This window comes from Pongo abelii, chromosome X (assembly GCF_028885655.2).
Source record: "Pongo abelii isolate AG06213 chromosome X, NHGRI_mPonAbe1-v2.0_pri, whole genome shotgun sequence".
In the NCBI taxonomy this organism is placed as follows: domain Eukaryota; kingdom Metazoa; phylum Chordata; class Mammalia; order Primates; family Hominidae; genus Pongo; species Pongo abelii.
In genome coordinates this window covers 82,415,324-82,429,877 of record NC_072008.2, presented here as the reverse complement: position 1 = coordinate 82,429,877, position 14,554 = coordinate 82,415,324, and positions in this window count along the sequence as shown.

Genomic DNA, 14,554 nt, shown 5'->3' with positions numbered 1-14,554 from the left:
CTCCTGCCTCAGCCTCCCAAGTAGCTGGGATTACAGGCATGAGCCACCACACCAGGCTAATTTTGTATTTTTAGTAGAGATGGGGTTTCTCCATGTTGGTCAAGCTGGTCTCGAACTGCTGACCTAAGGTGATCCACCCGCCTCGGCCTCCCAAAGTGCTGGGATTACAGGCGTGAACCACCACGCCTGTCTGGAAGAATGAGTCCTAAAGACTGCTTTAAAGAAATTTTTTTTTGGCTGGGAGCAGTGGCTCATGCCTGTAATCCCATCACTTTGGGAGGCCGAGGCGGGCGGATCACCTGAGGCCAGAATTTCAAGACCAGCCTGGCCAACATGGCGAAACCCTGTCTCTACTAAAAAAATACAAAAATTAGCTGGGCGTGGTGACGCATGCCTGTAGTCCCAGCTACTCAGAAGGATGAGGCAGGAGAATTGCTTGAACCTGGAGCAGATCGTGGCTTTTCTAGTTCTTTAAGATGCATCTTTAGATGTTTAATTGAAGGCTTTCCTCTTTCTCTATTTTTTTTTGTTTTGAGACGGAGTTGCACTCTGTCACCCATGCTGGAGTAAAGTGCAATGAACTTGGCTCACTGCAACCTCTGCCTGCCAGGTTCAAGCAATTCTCCTGCCTCATCCTTCTGAGTAGCTGGGATTTCAGGTGCCTGCCACCATGTCTGGCTAATTTTTTATTTTTCAGTAGAGATGGGGTTTCACCATATTGGCCAGGCTGGTCTTGAACTCCTGACCTAAGGTAATCTGCCCACCTCGGCCTCCCAAAGTGCTGGGATTACAGGTGTGAGCCACCACGCCTGGCCTGAATGCCTTCCTCTTTTTTGATGTAGGCACTGACAGCTATAAACTTTCCTCTGAGGACTGCTTTTGCTATATCTCATAGGTTTTGGTACATTGTGTTTCCATTATTTGTTTCAATAAGTTTTTCAATTTCCTACTTAATTTCTTCATTGACCCATTGGCCATTCAGGAGCATATTGTTTAAATTCCATGTATTTATATAGTTTCCAAAATTCTACTTGTTATTGATTTCTAATTTTATTCCATTGTGGTCAGAGAAAATTCTTGATATTATTACAGTTTTTCTTTTGAATGTCTTAAGGCTTGTTTTGTGACCTAACATGTGGTCTATCCTTGAGAAAGATCCATGTGCTGAGGAAAAGAATGTGTATTCTGAAGCCATTGGAAGAAATGTTCCATAAATAACTATTAGATCTATTTGGTCTATAGTGCAGGTTAAGTCCAATGTTCCTTTGTTGATTTTATGTCTGGAAGACCTGTCCGATGCTGAAAATGGGGTTTTAAAGTCTCCAGACATTATTGCATTGGGGCCTATCTCTCTCTCTATTCTAATAATATTTCCTTTATATATCTGGGTGCTCAAGTGTTGGGTGCCTATATATTTAAAATTATTATATCCTCTTGCTGAATTGACCCATTTATCATTACATAGTGACCTTCCTTGTCTCTTCTTATAGTTTTTGTCTTTTTTTCATATATATATTTTTTATTATACTTTAAGATCTAGGGTACACGTGCACAATGTGCAGGTTTGTTACATATGTATACATGTGCCATGTTGGTGTGCTGCACCCATTAACTCGTCCTTTGCATTAGGTATATCTCCTAATGCTATCCCTCCCCACTCCCCCCACCCAACAACAGGCCCCAGTGTGTGGTGTTCCCCTTCCTGTGTCCAAGTGTTCTCATTGTTCAATTCCCACCTATGAGTGAGAACATGCGGTGTTTGGTTTTTTATCCTTGTGATAGTTTGCTGAGAATGATGGTTTCCAGCTTCATCCATGTCCCTACAAAGGACATGAACTCATCCTTTTTTATGGCTGCATAGTATTCCATGGTGTATATGTGCCACATTTTCTTTTTTTTTTTTTTTTTTTTTATTTTATTATTATTATTATTATACTTTAGGTTTTATGGTACATGTGCACAATGTGCAGGTAAGTTACATATGTATACATGTGCCATGCTGGTGCGCTGCACCCACCAACTCGTCATCTAGCATTAGGTATATCTCCCAATGCTATCCCTCCCCCTTCCCCCCACCCCACAACAGTCCCCAGAGTGTGATGTTCCCCTTCCTGTGTCCATGTGTTCTCATTGTTCAATTCCCACCTATGAGTGAGAATATGCGGTGTTTGGTTTTTTGTTCTTGCGATAGTTTACTGAGAATGATGATTTCCAGTTTCATCCATGTCCCTACAAAGGACGTGAACTCATCATTTTTTATGGCTGCATAGTATTCCATGGTGTATATGTGCCACATTTTCTTAATCCAGTCTATCATTGTTGGACATTTGGGTTGGTTCCAAGTCTTTGCTATTGTGAATAATGCCGCAATAAACATACGTGTGCATGTGTCTTTATAGCAGCATGATTTATAGTCCTTTGGGTATATACCCAGTAATGGGATGGCTGGGTCGAATGGAATTTCTAGTTCTAGATCCCTGAGGAATCGCCACACTGACTTCCACAAGGGTTGAACTAGTTTACAGTCCCACCAACAGTGTAAAAGTGTTCCTATTTCTCCACATCCTCTCCAGCACCTGTTGTTTCCTGACTTTTTAATGATTGCCATTCTAACTGGTGTGAGATGGTATCTCATTGTGGTTTTGATTTGCATTTCTCTGATAGCCAGTGATGGTGAGCATTTTTTCATGTGTTTTTTGGCTACATCAATGTCTTCTTTTGAGAAGTGTCTGTTCATGTCCTTTGCCCACTTTTTGATGGGGTTGTTTGTTTTTTTCTTGTAAATTTGTTGGAGTTCATTGTAGATTCTGGATATTAGCCCTTTGTCAGATGAGTAGGTTGCAAAAATTTTCTCCCATTTTGTAGGTTGCCTGTTCACTCTGATGGTAGTTTCTTTTGCTGTGCAGAAGCTCTTGAGTTTAATTAGATCCCATTTGTCAATTTTGGCTTTTGTTGCCATTGCTTTTGGTGTTTTAGACATGAAGTCCTTGCCCATACCTATGTCCTGAATGGTATTGCCTAGGTTTTCTTCTAGGGTTTTTATGGTTTTAGGTCTAACATTTAAGTCTTTAATCCATCTTGAATTGATTTTTGTATAAGGTGTAAGGAAGGGATCCAGTTTCAGCTTTCTACATATGGCTAGCCAGTTTTCCCAGCACCATTTATTAAATAGGGAATCCTTTCCCCATTTCTTGTTTTTGTCAGGTTTGTCAAAGATCAGATACTTGTAGATCTGTGGCATTATTTCTGACGGCTCTGTTCTGTTCCATTGATCTATATCTCTGTTTTGGTACCAGTACCATGCTGTTTTGGTTACTGTAGCCTTGTAGTATAGTTTGAAGTCAGGTAGTGTGATGCCTCCAGCTTTGTTCTTTTGGCTTAGGATTGACTTGGCGATGCGGGCTCTTTTTTGGTTCCATATGAACTTTAAAGTAGTTTTTTCCAATTCTGTGAAGAAAGTCATTGGTAGTTTGATGGGGATGGCATTGAATCTGTAAATTACCTTGGGAAGGATGGCCATTTTCATGATATTGATTCTTCCTACCCATGAGCATGGAATGTTCTTCCATTTGTTTGTATCCTCTTTTATTTCCTTGAGCAGTGGTTTGTAGTTCTCCTTGAAGAGGTCTTTCACATCCCTTGTAAGTTGGATTCCTAGGTATTTTATTCTCTTTGAAGCAATTGTGAATGGGAGTTCACTCATGATTTGGCTCTCTGTTTGTCTGTTATTGATGTATAAGAATGCTTGTGATTTTTGATGTGCCACATTTTCTTAATCCAGTCTATCATTGTTGGACATTTGGGTTTGTTCCAAGTCTTTGCTATTGTGAATAGTGCTGCAATAAACATATGTGTGCATGAGTCTTTATAGCAGCATGATTTATAATCCTTTGGGTATATACCCAGTAATGGGATGGCTGGGTCAAATGGTATTTCTAGTTCTAGATCCCTGAGGAAACGCCACACTGACTTCCACAATGGTTGAACTAATTTACAGTCCCACCAACAGTGTAAAAGTGTTCCTATTTCTCCACATCCTCTCCAGCACCTGTTGTTTCCTGACTTTTTAATGATTGCCATTCTAACTGGTGTGAGATGGTATCTCATTGTGGTTTTGATTTGCATTTGTCTGATGGCCAGTGATGATGAGCATTTTTTCATGTGTCTCTTGGCTGCATAAATGTCTTCTTTTGAGAAGTGTCTGTTCATATCCTTCACCCACTTTTTGATGGGGTTGTTTTTTTCTTGTAAATTTGTTGGAGTTCATTGTAGATTCTGGATATTAGCCTTTTGTCAGATGAGTAGATTGCAAAAATTTTCTCCCATTTTGTAGGTTGCCTGTTCACTCTGATGGTAGTTTCTTTTGCTGTGCAGAAGCTCTTTAGTTTAATTAGATCCCATTTGTCAATTTTGGCTTTTGTTGCCATTGCTTTTGGTGTTTTAGACATGAAGTCCTTGCCCATGCCTATGTCCTGAGTGGTATTGCCTAGGTTTTCTTCTAGGGTTTTTATGGTTTTAGGTCTAACGTTTAAGTCTTTAATCCATCTTGAATTAATTTTTGTATAAGGTGTAAGGAAGGGATCCAGTTTCAGCTTTCTACATATGGCTAGCCAATTTTCCCAGCACTATTTATTAAATAGGGAATCGTTTCCCCATTTCTTGTTTTTGTCAGGTTTGTCAAAGATCAGATGGTTGTAGATATGCGGCATTATTTCTGAGGGCTCTGTTCTGTTCCATTGGTCTATATCTCTGTTTTGGTACCAGTACCATGCTATTTTGGTTACTGTAGCCTTGTAGTATAGTTTGAAGTCAGGTAGCGTGATGCCTCCAGCTTTGTTCTTTTGGCTTAGGATTGACTTGGCAATGCAGGCTCTTTTTTGGTTCCATATGAACTTTAAAGTAGATTTTTCCAATTGTGTGAAGAAAGTCATTGGTAGCTTGATGGGGATGGCATTGAATCTATAAATTACCTTGGGCAGTATGGCCATTTTCACGATATTGATTCTTCCTATCCATGAACATGGAATGTTCATCCATTTGTTTGCATCCTCTTTGATTTCATTGAGCAGTGGTTTGTAGTTCTCCTTGAAGAGGTCCTTCACATCCCTTGTAAGTTGGATTCCTAGGTATTTTATTCTCTTTGAAGCAATTGTGAATGGGAGCTCACTCATGATTTGGCTCTCTGTTTGTCTGTTATTTGTGTATAAGAATGCTTGTGATTTTTGTACATTGATTTTGTATCCTGAGACTTTGCTGAAGTTGCCTATCAGCTTAAGGAGATTTTGGGCTGAGACGATGGGGTTTTCTAGATATACAATCATGTTATCTGCAAACAGGGACAATTTGACTTCCTTTTTTCCTAATTGAATACCCCTTATTTCCTTCTCCTGCCTGATTGCCCTGGCTAGAACTTCCAACACTATGTTGAATAGGAGTGGTGAGAGAGGGCATCCCTGTCTTGTGCCAGTTTTCAAAGGGAATGCTTCCAGTTTTTGCCCATTCAGTATGATATTGGCTGTGGGTTTGTCATAGATAGCTCTTATTATTTGGAGATACGTCCCATCAATACCGAATTTATTGAGAGTTTTTAGCATGAAGCGTTGTTGAATTTTGTCAAAGGCCTTTTCTGCACCTATTGAGATAATCATGTGGTTTTTGTCATAGGTTCTGTTTATATGCTGGATTACGTTTACTGATTTGTGTATGTTGAACCAGCCTTGCATCCCAGGGATGAAGCCCACTTGATCATGGTAGATAACCTTTTTGATGTGCTGCTGGATTCAGTTTGCTAGTATTTTATTGAGGATTTTTGCATCGATGTTCATCAGGGATATTGGTCTAAAATTCTCTTTTTTTGTTGTGTCTCTGCCAGGCTTTGGTATCAGAATGATGCTGGCCTCATAAAATGAATTAAGTAGGATTCCCTCTTTTTCTACTGATTGGAATAGTTTCAGAAGGAATGGTACCAGCTCCCCCTTGTACCTCTGGTAGAATTCGGCTGTGAATCCATCTGGTCATGGACTTTTTTTGGTTGGTAAGCTATTAGTTATTGCCTCAATTTCAGAACCTGTTATTGGTCTATTCAGAGATTCAACTTCTTCCTTGTTTAGTGTTGGGAGGGTGTATGTGTTGAGGAATTTATCCATTTCTTCTAGATTTTCTAGTTTATTTGCATAGAGGTGTTTATAGTGTTCTCTGATGGTAGTTTGCATTTCTGTGGGATTGGTGGTGATATCCGCTTTATCATTTTTTATTGCATCTATTTGATTCTTCTCTCTTTTCTTCTTTATTAGTCTTCCTAGCAGTCTATCAATTTTGTTGATCTTTTGAAAAAACCAGCTCCTGGATTCATTGATTTTTTGAAGGGTTTTTTGTGTCTCCGTCTCCTTCAGTTCTGCTCTTATCTTAGTTATTTCTTGCCTTCTGCTAGCTTTTGAATGTGTTTGCTCTTGCTTCTCTAGTTCTTTTAATTGTGATATTAGGGTGTCAGTTTTAGATCTTTCCTGCTTTGTCTTGTGGGCATTTAGTGCTATAAATTTCCCTCTACACACTGCTTTAAGTGTGTCTCAGAGATTCTGGTATGTGGCCTCTTTTTTCTCGTTGGTTTCAAAGAACGTCTTTATTTCTGCCTTCATTTTGTTATGTACCCAGTAGTCATTCAGGAGGAGGTTGTTCAGTTTCCATGTAGTTGAGCAGTTTTGAGTGAGTTTCTTAATCCCGAGTTCTAGTTTGACTGCACTATGTTCTGAGAGAGAGTTTGTTATAATTTCTGTTCTTTTACATTTGCTGAGGAGAGCTTTACTTCCAACTATGTGGTCAATTTTGGAATAAGTGTGGTGTGGTGCTGAGAAGAATATATATTCTGTTGATTTGGGGTGGAGAGTTCTGTAGATGTCTACTAGGTCCACTTGGTGCAGAGCTGAGTTCAATTCCTGGATATCCTTGTTAACTTTCTGTCTCATTGATCTGTCTAATGTTGACAGTGGGGTGTTAAAGTCTCCCATTATTATTGTGTGGGAGTCTAAGTCTCTTTGTAGGTTTCTAAGGACTTGCTTTATGAATCTGGGTGCTCCTGTATTGGGTGCATATATATTTAGGATAGTTAGCTCTTCTTGTTGAACTGATCCCTTTACCATTATGTAATGGCCTTTGTCTCTTTTGATCTTTGTTGGTTTAAAGTCCATTTTATCAGAGACTAGGTTTGCAACCCCTGCCTTTTTTTGTTTTCCATTTGCTTGGTAGATCTTTCTCCATCCCTTTATTTTGAGCCTATGTGTGTCTCTGCATGTGAGATGGGTTTCCTGAATACAGCACACTGATGGGTCTTGACTCTTTATCCAATTTGCCAGTCTGTGTCTTTTAATTGGAGCATTTAGTCCATTTACATTTAAAGTTAATATTGTTATGTGTGAATTTGATCCTGTCATTATGATGTTAGCTGGTTATTTTGCTTGTGAGTTTATGCAGTTTCTTCCTAGCCTCAATGGTCTTTACAATTTGTCATGTTTTTGCAGTGGCTGGTACTGGTTGTTCCTTTCCATGTTTAGTGCTTCCTTCAGGAGCTCTTTTAGGGCAGGCCTGGTGGTGACAAAATCTCTCCGCATTTGCTTTTCTGTAAGGGATTTTATTTCTCCTTCACTTATGAAGCTTAGTTTGGCTGGATATGAAATTCTGGGTTGAAAATTCTTTTCTTTAAGAATGTTGAATATTGGCCCCCACTGTCTTCTGGCTTGTAGAGTTTCTGCTGAGAGATCAGCTGTTAATCTGATGGGCTTTCCTTTGTGGGTAACCCGACCTTTCTCTCTGGCTGCCCTTAACATTTTTTCCTTCATTTCAACTTTGTTGAATCTGACAATTATGTGTCTTGGAGTTGCTCTTCTCGAGAAGTATCTTTGTGGCATTCTCTGTATTTCCTTAATTTGAATGTTGGCCTGCCTTGCTAGATTGGGGACGTTCTCCTGGATAATATCCTGCAGAGTGTTTTCCAACTGGGTTCCATTCTCCCTGTCACTTTGAGGTACACCAATCAGACACATATGTGGTCTTTTCACATAGTCCCATATTTCTTGGAGGCTTTGTTCCTTTCTTTTTATTCTTTTTTCTCTAAACTTCTCTTCTCACTTAATTTCATTCATTTGATCTTCAATCACTGATACCCTTTCTTCCAATTGATCGAATCGGCTACTGAAGCTTGTGCATGTGTCATGTAGTTCTTCTGCCATGGTTTTCAGCTCCATCACTTCCTTTAAGGACTTCTCTGCATTTGTTATTCTAGTTAGCCATTCATCTAATCTTTTTTCAAGGTTTTTAACTTCTTTGCGATGGTTTCGAACTTCTTCCTTTAGCTTGGAGAAGTTTGATTGTCTGAAGGCTTCTTCTCTCAGCTCGTCAAAGTCATTCTCCATCCAGCTTTGTTCTATGCTGGTGAGGAGCTGCGTTCCTTTGGAGGAGGAGAGGTGCTCTGATTTTTAGAATTTTCAGTTTTTCTGCTCTGTTTTTTTCCCCATCTTTGTCATTTTATCTGCCTTTGGTCTTTGATGATGGTGACGTACAGATGGGGTTTTGGTGTGGATGTCCTTTCTGTTTGTAAGTTTTCCTTCTAACATTGAGGACCCTCAGCTGCAGGTCTGTTGGAGTTTGCTGGAGGTCCACTCCAGACCCTGCTTGCCTGGGTATCAGCAGTGGAGGCTGCAGAACAGCGAATATTGTTGAACAGCAAATGTTGCTGCCTGATCGTTCCTCTGGAAGTTTCGTCTCAGAGGGGTACCCGGCCATGTGAGGTGTCAGTCTGCCCCTACTGGGGAGTGCCTCCCAGTTAGGCTACTCGGGGGTCAGGGACTCACTTGAGGAGGCAGTCTCTCTGTTCTCAGATCTCAAACTCCGTGCTGGGAGAACCATTACTCTATTCAAAGCTGTCAGAAAGGGACATTTAAGTCTGCAGAGGTTTCTGTTGCCTTTTATTCAGCTATGCCCTGCCCCCAGAGGTGAAGTCTACAGAGGCAGGCAGGCCTCCTTGAGCTGTGGTGGGCTCCACCCAGTTCAAGTTTCCTAGCCACTTTGTTTACCTACTCAATCCTCGGCAATGGTGGGCGTCCCTCCCCCAGCCTCGCTGCCGCTTTGCAGTTCTATCTCAGACTGCTGTGCTAGCAATGAGTGAGGCTCTGTGGGCATGGGACCCTCTGAGCCTGGCATGGGATATAATCTCCTGGTGTGCCATTTGCTAAGACCATTGGAAAAGCGTAGTATTAGGGTGGGAGTGACCCGATTTTCCAGATGCCTTCTGTCACAGTTTTGCTTTGCTAGGAAAGGGAATTCCCTGACCCATTGCATTTCCTGTGTGAGGCGATGCCTCTCCCTGCTTCAGCTCATGCTCAGTGCTCTGTACCCACTGTCTTGCACCCACTGTCTGACAATCCCCAGTGAGATGAACCCAGTACCTGAGTTGGAAATGCAGAAATCACCTATCTTCTGCATTGCTCACGCTGGGAGCTGTAGACTGGAGCTGTTACTATTTGGCCATCTTGGAACCACCATAGTTTTTGTCTTGAACTTTATTTTGTCTAATACAAGCAGAGCTACTCATGCTCTTTTTTGACTTCCATTAGCATGGAATATATTTTTCCATCCCTTTATTTTCAGTCTATATGTGTGTTTGTAGGTGAAGTGTGTTTCGTGTAGGCAACAGATCATTGGCTCTGGTTTTTTCATCCATTCAGCCACTCTATGTCTTTTCATGGGAGAGTTGAGTCCATTTACATTCAATATTACATTCATTACATTACGTTATATTCATTACATGCATTACATTAAATATTATTATTGATATGTAAGGACTCACTCCTGCCATTTTGTTATTTGTATTCTGGTTGTTTTTTCTGGTCTTCTCTTCCTGCTTTCTTTTCTTCCTCTCTTCTTTTTTCGGAAGTGATTTTCTCTAGTGATAGTTTTAGTTTCTTGCTTTTTATTTTTTTTGTGTATCCGTTGTATATTTTTTAATTTAAGGTTACCATGAGGCTTACAAATACTATCTTATATCCCATTATTTTAACCTGATAACAACTTTAACACTGTTTGCATAAACAAACAAGCAAAAATAAAACTAATAGACTCTATTCCTTAACTTAATTTTTCTGCATTTTAACTTCTCATTGTTTCTATTTATATATTATTATTGTACTGACTATATCTTGAAAAGTTGTTCTAGTTATAATATTTGATTGGTTCATTGTTTAGTCTTTCTACTTAGGCTAAGAGTAGTTTGCACACCACAGTTACAGTGTTATAATATTGTTTTTCTGTGTACTTACTATTATTGGAGCTCCATTGTATGTTATTCACTTCTTTTCTCTTGCCACTTTTAGGATCCTTTCTTTATCCTTGACCTTTGGGAGTTTGATTATTAAATGCCTTGAGGTAGTATTCTTTGGGTTAAATCTGCTTGGTGTTCTGTAATCTTTACCTTGAATATTGATATCTTTCTCTAGGTTTGGGAAGTTCTCTGTTATTATCCCTTTGAATAAACTTTCTACCCCTATCTCTTTCTCTACCTCCTCTTTAAGGCCAATAATTCTTAGATTTGCCCATTTGAGGCCATTTTCTAGATCCTGTTGGTGTGTTTCATCATTTATTCTTCTTCTTTTTTTTGTCTCCTTTGACTGTGTATTTCAAATAAACTGTCTTCAGGCTCACTAATTCTGTCTTCTGCTTGATCTGTTTCGCTATTAAAGGACTCTGATGCATTTTTTAGTATGCCTATTGCATTTTTCACTCAGGCATTTCTGATTGAGTCTTTTTACTTATTATTATCTCTTTGTTAAATTTATCTGATAGAATTCTGAATTCCTTCTCTGTGTTATCTTGAATTTCTTTGAGCTTCCTGAACACAGCTATTTTGTATTCTCTGTCTGAAAGATCATGTATCTCTATTTCTCCAGGGTTGGTCCCTGGTGGCTTGTTTAGTTCATTTGGTGAGGTCATGTTTTCCTGGATGGTGTTGATGCTTGTAGATATTTGTTGGTGTCTGGCCATTGAAGAATTAAGTATTTATTGTAGTCTTCACTGTCTGGGTTAGTTTGTACCCATTCATCTTGGGAGGGCTTTTTAGATATTTGAAAGGACTTGAGTATTGTAACCTCAGCTGTATCTGCTTTATGGGGCACCCCAAGCCCAGTAACACTTTGGTTCTTGCAGACTCGTAGAGGTACTGCCTTGATGGTCTTGGACAAGATCCAGGAGAACTCTCTGGATTACCAGGCAGAGACTCTTGTTCTCTTTCCTTACTCTCTCCCAAACAATCAGAGTCTTTCTCTTTTTGTTCTGAGCCACCTAAAGGTGGGGGTGGAATGACACAAGCACCCCTGTGGCCACCACTACTATAACTGTGCTGGGTTAGACCTAAAGCCAGCACAGCACTGGGCCTCACCCAAAGCCTGCTGTAACTACTCCCTAGCTACTGCCTATGTTCTCTCTAGGCCCTGGGGCTCTACAGTCAGCCCAGGGGCAAAGCCTGCTAGGCATGCATCCTTCCTATCAGGGTGGCGAGGTCTCCCAGGCCCTGGGTTGGTCCAGAGGTGCTGTCCAGGAGTTAAGGAATAGAGTCAAAACCTTAGACCTCTACCTGGTGTTCTAGTGTACTGTGGCTGAGCTGGCAATCCTGCCACAAGATGCAGTCTTTCTCAGTCTTGCCTCACCTTTCCAAAGGCAGAGGAGCACTCACCTTATAGCCACCACCACCCCAGACCATGAGAACTGCCAGACTACTGCAAACATTCCCTTAAGGCCCAATACCTCTTAAGTCAGCTTGTGGTAAACGTTGCTTGGCCTGGGACTCACCCTTCAAGGAAATGGGCTCCTCTTTGGTCCAGGTCAGGTCCAGAAATACCATCCAAGAGTCAAGTCACAGCATTTGTGATCCCAGGAACCCACTTGGTGCTCTATCCCCCTGTGGCCATGATGGTTGGTACCTAAGTTGCAACACAAAGTTCCCTTTACTTTTCCTTCTGCTTTTCTCAAGCAGAAGGGATTTTGCCTAGTAGCCACCACAGCTGGTAATGTGCTGAGTCTCACCTGAATCCAGCAAGTTTCACAGGCTCACTGAAGGCCCTCAGTGTAGTACCTGGGTATCACTTCTGGTTATTCAGGGCTCAAGGGCTCTTCAGTTAACAGATGATGTAGGCTGACAGGATTGAGTCCTTTCTTTCAAGTCAGCAGGTTCCTTTCTGGCCAGGGTGTGTCTAGAAATGTTATCTTGGAGGTAGGGCCTGGAAGAGAGGCCTCACAACACTGGCCAGTGCCCTAGCCTGCTGTGGCTGAGCTGGTATCCAAGATGCAAGACAAAGTCCTTCCCATTCTTCTGTCTCCTCTCTTCAAGCAGAAGGAAGAGGTCTCTTTTGGAGCCATGAGCTGTGCAGCCTGTGGTTAGGGCAGGGGTGGTGCCAGCACTCTCTTAGCTGCTCCAGCTGGTATCTCAGTATGTCACATGCCCCTGCACCCCCAAAAGTCCACTGTTTCTGGGCCTAGTTCAACACTAGGACTTGCCTAACAGTTGCAGTCCTTATGGCCTAGACTGCCTTTCAAGTTTACTTGGAGATACAGAACATTGCAGCCCTTGGTGGCAAGGTCTACAGGAACTCAGGTTCTGACTGCTGGGATCAGCAATTCCCCTCTGGCTAGGGCAGATTTAAATGCTCCCTTCATGGGTGGTCATCGGCTGAGTTTGGTTTAGTTTTCCTTTCTGCTCTAACAGAACAGCATTGAGTTAAATGCTTCACAATTGCTGTGTTATCCCTCCCCCAGCACCCAGGGACACTCTGTACCATGCTGCCATTGCCAGGGGTGATTCAGGACTTTTTTTTTTTTAATACTTCTTCTGTGCCTCTTTCAGCAATATGAAGTTAAAAGCAGGTACTATGAGTGTTCACCTAATTTTTGATTCTTATAAAGGTGTCTTTTCTGTGCAGATAGTTGTTAAACTGGTGTCCTTGTGGGTGGGGGACCATCAGTGGAGGCTTCTATTCTGCCATCTTGCTCTGGTTCTCCTATTTTTATTTTTAATTTTTTGTAAAGATGGAGTCTTCCTATGTTGCCCAGGCTGATCTTGAAATCTGAGGCTCTTGTGATCCTCCCACCTTGGTTTCCCAAAGTGCTAGGATTACAGGCATAAGCTACCATGCCTGGCCTACATGATTTATATGTAGAAAACCTTAAGGCCTCCACCAAAAAACTGTTAGAACTGATAACTAAATTTAGTAAAGTTGCAGGATACAAAAATTAAGAAAGCAATCCCATTTACAATATCAGCAACAACAGTAAAAATGCTTAAGAGTAAATTTAACTAAGGAGGTAATAAAATTGCATACTACAAAGTATAAAACACTATTGAAATAAATAGAAGAAAATATGAATAAATAAAAATGTATCCCATGTTCATGGATCAGAAGAATTAATATTCTTAGAATGGCCATACTACCCAAAGCAATAGACAGATTCAATGCAACCACTATCAAAATTCCAATATTAGTTTTCACAGAAATAGAAAAAAAAATCCTTAAATTCATATGGAACCACAAAATACCCCCAAAAACCAAAACAATCTTGAGCAAAATGAACAAAGTTGGAGGCATAACACTCCCTGATTTCAAACTATATTATAAGGTGATGGTGATTAAAACAGCATGGTACTGGCATAAAAAAGACACATCAACCAATGGAACAGGATAGAAAGCCCAGAAATAAACTAATGATTTTACAGTCAATTGCTTTTCAACAAAGGTGCCAAGGGCACACAATGAGGAAATTAGAAGTAAATGATGTTGGGAAAATTGAATAGCCACATGCAGAAGAATGAAATTTGATCCTTATTTCACACCATGTACAAAAACCAACCCAAAATTATTTGAAGACTTAAATATAAGACCTGAAACTATAAAACTACTAGAAGAAAACATAGGGGAAACACTGAACAACACTGGTCTGAGCAATGATTTTTTTTTATATGATCCTGAAAACACAGGCAACAAGAGAAAAAATAGGCAAAGGGAATTACATCAAACTTAAAGGTTTTTGCACAACAAAGGAAACAATTAATGAAGAGGCAACCACGGAGTGGGAGAATCTGATAAAGGATTAATATACAAAATATATAGGAAATTCAATAGCAAGAAAACAAACAACCTGATTAAAAGATGGGTAAAGTGGGTGATGGGATCATCCATACCCCAAACCTTAGCATCCTGTAGTGTTCCTAGGTGACAGACCTGCACATGCACCCCCAGGATCTAAAATAAAAGGTGAAATTATTTTTTAAAATTATAAAAATGGGCAAAGGACCTGAACAGGTATTTCTTTTCCTTTTTTTTTTTTTTTTTTTTTTTTTTGAGATGGAGTCTCGCTCTGTCACCCAGTCTGGAGTGCAGTGGCATGATCTTGGCTTGCTGCAAGCTTCACCTCCCCTGGGTTCATGCCATTCTCCTGCCTCAGCCTCCCGAGTAGCTGGGACTACAGGCACCCACCACCACGCCTGGCTAATTTTTTGTATTTTTAGTAGAGATGGGGT